Source organism: Serinus canaria, chromosome 2 (genome assembly GCF_022539315.1).
Source record: "Serinus canaria isolate serCan28SL12 chromosome 2, serCan2020, whole genome shotgun sequence".
Classification (NCBI taxonomy): domain Eukaryota; kingdom Metazoa; phylum Chordata; class Aves; order Passeriformes; family Fringillidae; genus Serinus; species Serinus canaria.
In genome coordinates, this window is record NC_066315.1 from 65,953,479 (window position 1) to 65,966,180 (window position 12,702).

Genomic DNA, 12,702 nt, shown 5'->3' on the forward strand with positions numbered 1-12,702 from the left:
TAAATAGCTCATGCCTGCCTGTACAAGCTTGGCTTGCAGACTTCATCTTTCCTGGGATTAAAACAGCCTGAGATTAAGCTATTATGCTTGCCTGCTTGCCAGGTCTGAGACCACTTATTGCCTGAAGCTTTTGGATCCCCAGGCACATAGGTAAAGGCTGCTTGAATCAACTGTCTTAGACTTGGTAAATTTTGCATCAAAACACAGCTTCAATAGAATCTATTCTTTGATAGATGAGAATTTGGGGTTTTTTTCTGGGAAGTTGAAGTATAGACTGTGTACAAATGATACATAGTTTGGCATCTCAGTAAAAATGTCACTAGTGAAGAGAGCTAGCTTTCTTCCTACTGAGAGCTAAATTTGTATGGAGAACAGGTGTAGCTGTGTATCAGAAATGTGCAATGTGATATCTTTTACCAGATTATATTTCTGCACTCTGCACTGTGGTAGGATAAAGAAAGGAATGAAAATCAAGATGTGTTGGAGAGCAATGGTATTAATTCTTGGCCATCCTACTTTTACATTGAATGCAACAGATACAAAGCAGTTTTCAGTAATCAAACTAAGGCTCAGGACAGGGATTTTTCAAAGGAATTGAAGACAATTTAAGTACTGTTGAGCATTTACTACTTTACTGTTCTGAAAATATCAAATTTGACCACCACAGAAGAGCATCAGGCTGCCCTTCTCCATGGAAAACTTCTCTTCCTGTCAATGGAGATCCACTGTTAAGGCAGATTAATCTTAAATGTGTATCTTGCTTGATGTAGGTATGCTGAGGCTTTGTGTCTGGAAAAAGGATGGTATCTGTCAGTCATCTTCAGCGCAGGTCCTCCAAATCTGAGAATATCTATGCAAAACCAAAAATGACTGAACAATGCTTGTTCGGTACACAAGTGGTCAAAGGGAGCTTTTTATAATTTAATGTGCAATCTCCTCAGTATGCTAGATTTCTTCTTCTGGAGCTGTGGTTGTTTGATCAGATTAACTGTTCCCTTTCTGCTAATGATTTAGAGTGTTAAAAAATGTATTTTAGAAAATGCAGATACTTGTGTTTCTCACAGTTTAGGGAGTTCAAATTGATTCTTTTAAATTTGTTTTATTTTTCCTAATTAGAGTTTTATGGTACAGGGGATTATTTACAAGTAGTTTTCAATATTAGGCTTTTATCCTCTGTTTAGTTTATTTATTGAGACTCGCAGTAAAAACTGCATCTCTTCTTGTCCATATTCATTTCTATCATTGCAATCTCTCTTCAAGAGAACTGGTAACCTGCATTATTTTCTCAGCATCATGTAGTAAATAATGGTACATGTCTGAAACTCATCACAACAGCAAATAAGATGGTGCATAGTGCATCATCCTTTCCAAACTGCCACAGCAGGGAGTCCTGGCAGTACATCCATTACCTCTGTTATTTCTTGCAAAAAGCTTGATTTTTCTGCTCTTTGATGTTTTAAGGCAGTAACAGAAAAAGAGCTGAGGTAGCTACATGGGGACATGAGCCTTTGGGAGAATGTTGTTTTATTTTAGAGGTGCAACCCACACTAAATTGCTTGTGGCTTTATCTCCACATTTGCTCCTCTGTCCTTACCCTTTTCATTTTCTCATAACTGGAGAATACATTTAAAAACCTGGCATCCTAGTTACTAATTTTGTACTGTGCAAGTTTTTTTTATTTTTTTGTATTCCTTTCACCATGACAACTATGCCCTTATTGAATGTTCATTTTGTTCTCCTTTTGAGCAGAAGATACATGGACTATTTCTTTGTGCAAAGGTCTTGAATTATTAAATACAAGGACCAGATCCCCAAAAATATGTAAATGTTTTGCTCCTTAAAATGGATGATAGACAGCAAAGAGTTTGTGTCCACAAATTCCTGTGATGTGATACTCAGAAAAATTCCACGCAGTAGGAGCTGCCCATGTGCGCACACTTCTCCCCGGAAAGTCCCATGAATTATCTCATGTGTTGAGCACATAGGATGTTACTGTGGGATAGCTGACACTGTAAAATCACATTCTTCCGTACCTTGCAGCAGCTTTGATATGTCTGTGACCTGTACTCAGTTATATATTGCAAAGAGCTGGAGAATATCTGGGAGTGAGCAGGGGGATGCAGCCAATACTTCCTTGAATACATGTGTAGCCTCATAACCTCAGCAGTCTCTTTAGCAGAAAAAGTGGTGAAAAATCACAGCAAAGCCCCACTGCTTGCAATCTTTTAATATCCAACTCTCAAAACAGCAGTACCAGTAGCCTGTGAGTTGCCCACTGCTGTAGGGATGAACATTTCCCCTCTCAGCTAAACCAGTTAATAGTAAGTCTGAATTTATACCTCTTATATTATCCTACCAATAAATAAAACCAACACATTTTTCTATCAGGTGTAATTTCATTTCTGTTAAAGTGTGAGCTGCATCCTGACTCTCTTAACTGCTATATAGTCAATTGCAGATTTATTTTGACAGTGAAATAACTGACACTTATGAGTCTAATTTAATTTCATCTCTTTGCCTCTGGAATTCTAGCATCCAAAAGCAAACCAAGTAATTTACTTGTATTTGTTGCTCAGAAGTCTGTGTCTGGCACTACTGCATCTTATTTTTTAAAAATGTATTAATAAAGTTCTGTTCAGACACAACTCCCTGTTCTCCACAGCTATCTGTGAAAATCTGTATTGTTAGTTTGCAAGAAGGGTATTAACTACAAATTTGTCCAAATTCTATTGCATGTAGTGCACTGCACAGTGTACCATGAAGCCTGTTGACACATACGAGCTGCATGGACTGCAGGTCTATTGTTATTTCTCTGCAAGACTGTAACTGCTACTTACATTTCAGAAGAGAACAGAATCTTATATCTTTGAGATCTCCTGTTGAAACAGAGGAATTAGTTATTCTGTTCTACCAAAAAATGACGTGTTTCCTGGAGAAAAAGAAAGTATTTGAGACTTTGCCTTGTCAATGGAGGACAGCACACTTGTATGAGCTCATATGTTTAATATGCATGAAATTAGTGTGGTTTTGCAGCATAATGAACAACAATGGATGGTTTTTAAAGAAACTGTGTATACAAATTGAGACTAGAAGAAATTCTTGAAGAAAAGCAAAAACATACTCTTTACCACAAAATGAGATCAACAGCTCCTCCCTGGGGCTGAGTTTCAGCAATTTATACTTCAAACTCAACAGCCAAACTGGAGTAATCGTGTGTATTATTTGGCTTGGGCTGAGGACAAATCTCATCCTTAGGGAAAGTGTAGGAAATATTTTGGTGGTAGAAAAGGTAGGAACAACAAAAGCCAAGAAAGAACAATTCCGTCTTACTGGAAATATTGTTTGATCTAAAACAAGATGTTACATTTTTAGTTCAGTGCTGGAATAGACCTTTATCCAGTGATCAAGTTACCACACCAATCATCCTGGCTCCTGGAGTCTCCTTCAGTCCCTTTTACTTGAGAAGGCTGTAATGTTCCAAGTTCATAGAGGAGGTTTACATAAGAGGATGAGAAAATGGACACTTTCCCACCACATTGTGGAACATTATTTACTTGGGCAGTCTTGTAGCTAGGAGGGAGCTGAAATAAAAGAATTAGACCTTCTATGTAGGTCTTATATTAAAGGTGCATTGTATCTTACCAGTTTACAGGACAAAATAGAATTAGCACAAAATATTCTTTCCAATTTTATTATTTATATTTACTAGCATTACAGTTGGAGCATCAAAACCTGGAAATGTGATCTTCACATTTCTGTTACTCCTCCAAAATAATGCTGACATGGCTGTTTAGCAGGGGTTCCAGAGTGAATTCTCAATGTGTGGAAATACCTGGGTTTTGTTTTACCTGTTCTTTTAAGATCTTGCCACTCTGAAAGTCCTCTAAAACAGCAAGTAAATGGGAGAAAAAAAATTCAAAATGCATGCTTGTTTTCTTTTGATTTTGCTCTAGCCTTTTTTTTTTTTCTCCTTTGGAGTAAAGGTCTGCATGAGTGTTCAAGGTTTGTAAATTTTTAATGGTGCCTTCATTAGGAATATTAAGTGCTAGTACTTAGTAGAGTTTCTTAATTGGCATTAATGTAAGAGGATTTTAATAGTTTATCCTAAGGAGTCTTGAGCTAAATTAAATTTTAGTTCACATTTTGATAATGTAAAAGCAGAGAATATAAATTTTGTGGGAAGGTTATAACTATCCCCAACTGGAACAGCCCAGTTTATCACTTTACCCTCCTATCCCAAACAGCCCACACCTTTTCCCTGCTTTGCATTCAGGCATGCAAAGGGTAAAACGCTGAAGAAAAAATGTATAGTGTTGTTTTAAAAGTCTTTAATTTGAAGACCTAAAATGCCTGTCTGTCACTGAATAGTTACAGCTTCACATCTCTGCAGGCTGAGGTGAGGCTGAGGGCTTTAGTTACATTCTCTGCTTTGTTCCCCATAGTTTCATAATGGGGACTTTAATTGAATTTTTTGGATTTATGGTGCTTGTCTTAGGGAGGTTATTTGAACCACGTAGCTTTGGCTGTTTATGTTTGGGATACACATACCCAGATCTGCCTTGCAAACAGCCCTGTGGTGCAAAGTCACATTTGTCATGGGAAGCAAACCAAACCAACAGGCAGTCAGCCACATGTGAAAAATGACAATATATTTCACCCACTTCAGAGAAAAAGAAAAGAGTGACTCTAATGTGGGCCTGCTGGATCCCAGCCCGGTGCCTTTGTACCATAACCTCTGTATTGCTCTTCCTTTGTCTTATTAATTATTTATTTTATTAATTTCATTAGCTTGATAAGTGCTCTCATTCTGACTGATATAACATGAAAAAATGTACTTTGAAAATTCCTTCCAGGGCTGTTGTGGTGGCCCAGATAGGGCTGTGTCAGAGACCCCAATTCATTTCACAGCCTTTCAGTCCTCTGGATGCCACGTTTACTATCTAGACTCCCACAGGTTTCTCCACAGCAGGCAGAAGGGCAGATGAGCAAGAGGCATAGTCAGTACTTCAGCAAGTGTTTGGATACTTGATGGAGTTTCATCAGGAAATGCTTCTGGTGCAGTAACTTCCTAAGGCTACCTTAATTAGCACCTCGGCTTGCAACCTTCACTATGCAAGGATGCTCTCTCAGCAGCAGGATAAAAACAGGTCTCCCTCTCATCTTATTACGAAGGAAGCTGTGAGTCTCTTGGGCAATGTGACCTCAGAGCAAAGAGCTCCCATTGTCATCTGTGAGTTTTGGATTAAAAGGTTCATGTACTCAACTTAATTTAGGGGAAATAATATTTGAATCTTGGAAGCGTGGGTGTTCAGCAAGTAAAATGCCTTGACTAGCTACCATCAAGCACCCAGCTCTTCCTGGATAAAAACCATGCTACAAATAAGTCAAAAAAATGGAAAATAATGTTGAATTACAAATATATTTGAGAAAATTGTACTGCACTGGCTGGCAATTCATTTTAAAAGAGGAGTTGAAATTGATCAAATGAATTGTTTGTTACTAATTATTTGCCTAGTGCTAGCTGTGATGTGAGACCTTGAGGGTGGGAATATATTATCTTAATGAGGGATTAGGTTAAGGGATGTTATAAATTCTCATTTCAAGAGCTAACCCCACTATTAATATATTTGCCTATAACTGTGAATCTTCTTTAATAGCTGCCTGTCTTTTTCTGCGCTGCATAAAATGTTCCTCTGTTTTTAAATCCATGTTCTGAATTGGAAGTCTTGGGCTCCCTGATTTTGTCTTCATGAGGAACCACTCAGAAATATCAGCAAGGAAAAAACAGTAATGTAGAATGTAAGTTATATTTCATTATATAGAGAGAAATGTTCACATCCCAAGGATGAACTACCAGATACCTTTTACCAAGAGCTGAACACATCTCTGCTTTCAGAAGTCCTGTTGTGAAACCTTACAGAGAGTTTTCCAAGTGAAATGAGGATGGAGAAATGCAGATAAACTGTTTATACAACCTTGAAGGGAAAAGAGGAACAAGGAGGCATGTACTGCTTCCTGGTGAGAGTCAATAGCTGCCTCTCATGATCCAAATGCTGTACAGGCTCATCATGGTTCGCCTCAGACAATCTAAGTAGCAAGGATTTTAAATCCTATCTTCCTCCACTAAACCTCTGTAGTCACATTATTAGCATACTTAATTATTATAGCTACTATTAATAATTCATAGCAAATTCTGAGGTAAATCACAGACAGATTGAAATGGGGACCGTTTCTCTTTATATATGCGGGCAATGTTTTGTGAGTCCAGATATTAACACAATCTAACAACCACATAATAATAAAACATCATGTTTTTCTCTCCCTGTGCCTTTCTCATTTTCCTTAGTTGTCCTCAAAATGCTTTTAAAAGAAAGGGCAAGTTAATATCTGTATTCCTACAGGCAGGTCAGCACCCACCATCACTCAGCAGGTCAATGTGGCAATCAACACTCACACACCTCCCTGTGCCTCCTGTGTGTGCTCTTTTCCTTAGATACTGCTTTGTCCCTGTGTATGCTCTTTTCCTTAGATACTGCTTTGTCACAAGGCCATCAGTGCTCTCTGTTTTCTAAGGTGGGAGTGGAGAAGCAGGAGGATGTGTTAGAAAGTCTTGCCTTTCCATGAACTTGGTTTGTTTTAGAGTTAATGTCATTGGATTTCCTCTGTATCTTTAAGGCATGATATAATGCCTCAGTTTGCCAAGAGTTTTAGAGGTCTTTTTAAAGAGATATTTTATTTCCCTTCTTTTTGACTTTTTAAATATACACTTCTGGTTTTGATTCATTGCCTGTCTCTCCTTTTCTGCAGCACTTGGTATATAATTGCTTCAGCTCTGGGAACACACAGGAGATTATACACTATCCATACTGATTGTCAGAGCTTTTGGGGAATGCTGTTCATGAGCTGGGCCTTCTCCACTTTCAGAAAGACTATTTTCCAAGCTCTGCCAAGCCCCTTGCTATTGAAATTCAGAACAGTAGCAAACTCCTCTGTATTCATTATTCTATTCAGTCTCAATTCAGAAGCAGCACTTGTGTGTTTGGTTTGTGCAGGAAAGATTCATCACATTTTTGGGTCAGCTACCTTGTCAGCTCCACAAACACAAACACACGGACACACAGAGAGGGCAGAAAAAATGAGCTTCATATGCTTCATTCATGTCAGAACTCAACAACTTTAAGAGTGCAAATATTCTGCAGTCACTCATGAAAAGAAATTTTTAATAATAAATATCTAACAATTAATGGGCTGGTAGCTGCAGTTGTCTTCAGGGCATAATATCTAATTTCCTTGCAATGTTTCATATCCTTACTTTTCATGCTGCAACAGTCTATCATTAAAACCAAATGCAGGTTTCTATCACTTTTATTTATTTTTCAAATCAACTTATAAATCAGTGCCAGACCTTGTTACAGATGAGTTCCAATAAATTATCAGCTGTGGACAAATTCTGAATGTTAAACATTCTCTGTTTTTTCCTTTATTTTTTTCCACCCCCACACACTGTGCTTCTATGTCACCCTTTGAGACTGGAGCTCATGCAGGAGTTTTTGAAGGGGTTTTACCCTCTTTAACAAGATGAGAACCTGGCTGCATAATTATATGCTTTTTAAATAAAGTAAAAATGGAAAAATGTAAAAATGTAAAAGTGTAAAAATGTAAAAATATAAAAATGTAAAAATATAAAAATATTTCTTTCTCAAGAAAGGGAAAACGTTTCACACAACCTGCAACAAAATTTACATCTCTGGACTCCAGTAAAATAGACATAATTTCTTCTACTTCTAGCTGACAGGCAATCCCCAGAGCAACTTGTAACCCTTATCTAACTCACATTAATGCTTTCACCAAAATACTGTGTTGCCCTTCAGAAGAAGGTCAAAAATGCTATCATGTGCTGATGCTAACTTTTCCTTGGCTGGTTTGTCATTTCTAAATTGGATTGTTGCAATTAGCAGTGTATTGCTGGTTTTGATATGACTCTATCAGTTAAGTAAATTTCATTGCTACTTTTACCAGTAGGCTGAGATATATCAAATGGCCTGAAGTGGCGTAGCCTTGCATGGCTGATGGGAAGCTCTGAATATAGTAATTAGCAAAATAACCTCTAAAAACATTCTAGGTTCAATTAGCCTGAATGAACTCTGTAAGATGTGAACATGTATGGAAGATGCACCCAAAAAAATTCATTTACAGAAGGCCCTCTCCAAAATGTTTTGTTTCCCTGTTTTAGATCTCCCCCATTCTTCTTGTTTTCTTCTTTTTTTCTTTTTTTTAAATCATTATGCTTCTTTTTTTCTTTCACATTTCCTGGGTTTTCAAAACATTCCCTTTATGTTTAGACATCATGGATTTCAATTCCCACAGACAGAATATGATTCAGTTGATTTTATCTCCTTAAATTCAAGTAAACTTCAACCCATTCCAACCTTAAAGGGAATCAAATGGAAATTACGCAGTGTTCTTCTTTTTTTTTTCTTTTCTTTTTTTTTTCTTTTTATAAAACCCCCTGTTATCAGACTCTACTGCTACTTTATCAAGTGGTATTTCTGGTCATTGTGTAATATTTACCTTGCTGGGTAAATTAGGTCATTTGATATATTGTTGAGAGACAGACAACATTAATCCTTAGCATAAAATAGGAAATTCTTGAAGAAAAACAAGAAGAATTTCTACACAATGTGGCTAAACCGTGGTATGGATGAGAGCCAAAAGTGCAGATTATGCAGCAGTTTTAGACATTTTCCATTTGAATGTAAAAAAAAAAATAAAATTTGTAATTATACAGTGCAAATTTTTGGCTTCATCTGAATGCAGCGAGAAAATCCTTGGTGTGTGTTTGAGGTCTCTTCTGATTCCTGCCAAATGATCATCTTTAGTCTTTTTTATGCTTTCTTCCCAGGCACCTGCCATTATTTCAGTAAAGCAATTACTTTTTTCCCCTTAATTCTTCATTTAAATACATATCCTTGTAATCAGCCAGATGAAACTGCCTTATTCCTATGGCAAAGTAATTATATGTATGACTGGTTGTTTCTCCTTGTCCCTCAGATTAAATGCTCTTCAGGGCAAAGATGCTGTTGGTTTCATGGTCTGCTCTGCAGCCACTGTCAGCACAACAGCAAGTGCACAGGTACAGAGCTGAGCCACATAATCTCCTTCTGATTAAAGATATAACTTTGCTGCTACACAGGAGCACCTGCTTTGTTCTGTTTATCAGTCCCCGTGAAAGATCGATGAGGAAAACCAAGGATGTCTTGAGTTGCAAAACATGCAAATCTGGGGACAGGGCAAAACTTGGACTTTGCTGCCCTGCCCTACTAAATTTCAGTTGGCCCATTTACACTGTTTATGTGATGCAAAAAACTGTCTAGAACAAGTACTGAGCTGGGAATGTGCAATTCACAGCTTTCCTGGGGAGGTGTATTTTTAAATCTGGACCCAGTGAGGAAGCGCAATTGATTTGATCCTTCCCCTTAACTCTATGTACATGACAAAGAAATTGGGGTAAGAAGCAGAGACAACCTTTTCCATTCTCTGCAGTGAGTCTTTTGAGTTTATTTCAAGAGTATTTAATTTTGCTGATAGGAGTGCACTTATATATCCATTTAAATACAGGGGATTAGCTACAGGAGAGATGTAACCACAAAATGGGGACAAATTTGTGCTTATAGGATTCAGATTCCTGGGTCAATGTGAGGAAAAGTTCCACATACTTTTGTCACTCCTGCACTCAGGTGATGCCACTGAAGCCACACAGGACTTGGAGTTCTCATCAGTGATTCTGCCTGTCAGCCAAATGTCTTTGCAGCATAACCTGGTCCTATGAGTAAAACAGACCTGTTATAGACCCATGGTTCTATTAGTCTAACACAGACATTTTGCACCTTAGCTACAACACAGACAGATCAGTTGTACGTCAAGAAAATAACCAGATTCTTATTAGCTGTGATGCTGAACTGCCACCAGTTTGAATCCCAGATCCTTTCAATAAGAAGTTTAAATTCTGAGGTGCCTAGACTTAAACTGAAATCCAGCTGTGTGTGCTCAGTGTCATTGAAAAGCAGGGCAGTTTTATTTATGTGTTTATACAGAAGCTGATTTCAGGAACCTAGACTGAAAATTAATAACTGATATGGATATCTTATTTCTGAGAAATTTCTTTCTCCATCTTCTAATCTCCCTGTGTACTTTGCACTGTATAGATGAAGTTGCCTTATAGTCTGACTTCAGGGAAGTATGAATTGCGACTACAGCTTCTATCCACAGCTCTCCCATTGACTTCCCTTGGAGTTTAGGGCAAATCTCACTCTTTCCCCACCTAGAATCTCTCAGATCCCACAACAGATTGTACCAGAATAGCTGTCAGGCCAAATTAATTTTCAGGGTGCTTGGAGTTGTTTGAATGAAAGGTGCTATAAAAGGGGTATAAAAGGTACTGACTTTATTATTATTGCTGTTGTTATTTCACAGGAGCCCAGTCCACACCAGCTTATGCCTGGTGGAAGACTGCCTTCCAATCTTTCTAGACATGAGCTCTATTAACATACAAACGAACAGGTCACACTATTCTTGAAGCAGAACTCTTTAGCATGTTAATGACATTCACACTGGTGGCCCCCTCAGTGCTCTGGAGAAATACAGATTTTGCTTAGTGCTTAATAAAATAAGGCAGTCATAAAATATGTCACTTGGGGCCAATGAATATTGTCGCAAGAGATAAAATGGAAGAGGAAAATGACATGGATTTATCTTTTCCTGGGTGCCAAGTGTAGCTTCCACTTCTGCTGGAACCTCCTTGCTGCTGTAGCATTCATTCATGACTACCTGGCAGAAGCATATATGAGACTAAATTTTCAAGTGAAGGCTCAAATAAAAGGGCTTAACTTCTGTTTCTGGGCACCTGAAATGACAACCTGTATCTGTGGCTTAGAAAAGAGACCATAGTAAATATGGACTAATGTGGTGACGGACACTAGAAGCCATGGGATGGATCCACAGCCACCATATCCTACCCTAAGGCCACCAGAGGACTGCTACAACTGATGTCATCCAAGGACTGGTCTCACAGCCCTGGCTACGTAATTTGGTCCTCCAGTGCAAGATGAGCATTTCTGAACATCTCGTCCTGCATATAAACAGGTGGGAACTTTTTATATTTATGGCCACAGTAATAGGCAGTACTTCACACCTTCAGGTGAAGTTTTAGATGTGACAAGGCATGGAAAAACTTCTGCTCCTTATTTCTTACAAAGCCCAATTTATGGAACACTCTTTTGGATTGGAGATTCTACATGTCACTTGCATGAGTTGTGGATGAGAGAAAAAAAAATTTCTTGAAGGGCTTCATCCATATTCTAAAGAAGTGAGCAGAAATCACTCTCTTGATTCTCTTGGGCTTTGTACCAAGCCCTCAGTTAGAAATGACATTTTATTGTTGAAAAAAGATTTTTTGGTGACAAGATATATATGCATGCCTTTAGAAACAGTCTTCTGTTAAAACATACCAGATTAATTTTTCACTGTCATTTTTGGTTGAGAAGCAAACAACTTCAACAGGGTGCAGGAGGGCACAGTAGCATTACCCATATCCTGTGCTTGTTGCTTGCTACATTGTCCATTATAGCAAAGGTGAGTTGTTCCATAAGGGGAAGAAAACACTTTAGGGCTTCCAGCAGCCAAGCAGAGAGATCAAGAAGAGCTCTGCACCAGCCAGAGGCTGTCCACATGCTGCTCCAGCCAGAAATGCTCTGTACACATGCTGAAAATCATGGCAGGGATTTCAAGATGTCATGCTGACACTGATGTTGCCATTTTAAATTCAGTCAATTAATATTCTAAACGGGCAAAAATGTTGCAGTAGTAGGTTTACTGCTGCTGCTCTCATGGAGCTAAACATTATAACAAGTGCTGGTACTAAGTGGTTTTCTGAGTTCCATAAAGGTTAGATCATATCTTTGAGGATTTAATGCATTTCTTCTTTTTTTTTTTCTGACTAGTTCATTTTTATTATTATTAGCTATAGTAAGGGAGTTTACCCAGAAGTGAATAAGAAAATGAAACTGAAAAGCAGTTAATTGGTACTTTAATTGCACAGATACAGGCTTTGAAATTCCAGCAGCAAACTGAAGTTACAATATTTAGAGGGAAAAGAGAAACAGAGATATATCTTCACAGGCTTTTAATTGGAATCCTAATGAAATCACCTTGTGAAGGTGTGGGATGCCTGAAGCATGTACGTGATGGTGAAGGAGGTGACTGTGCATTAGCATTCACAAAGAGAACACCCTGTGACATGGTTTAGGAACAGTCTACTCAAAGCTTCCTAGATGTGGGGAAAGCAAACTTTGCTACTTCGAGAGCAGGAAGCTGAGCTTTCCAGTATATCTTCCTAGGCTTTCTCAGCAGTGGGTGGGAAAAGAGGGATTCCTCCAAGAGGCAGCAGTAGCTAAAGGTAAGAGCCACTTAAGTCCCATTGTGTGATGCAATGGGACTCTTCGGCTTTGATTAATATGTTTTCCCTTAGGAAAACCAGAGCACCAAGAAGATGTGCACAGCTGATTTTCAGATGGAATGAAAAGCTGACACAGAACATGGCCTGTACCCAGCTCAGTACACTGGAGAGTTTTCCCAGGCTCTACAGCAATAACCTAGACCCAAATCACCTTCCTCCAAATCCCCTTCCTGTCACTCTCCATCAAT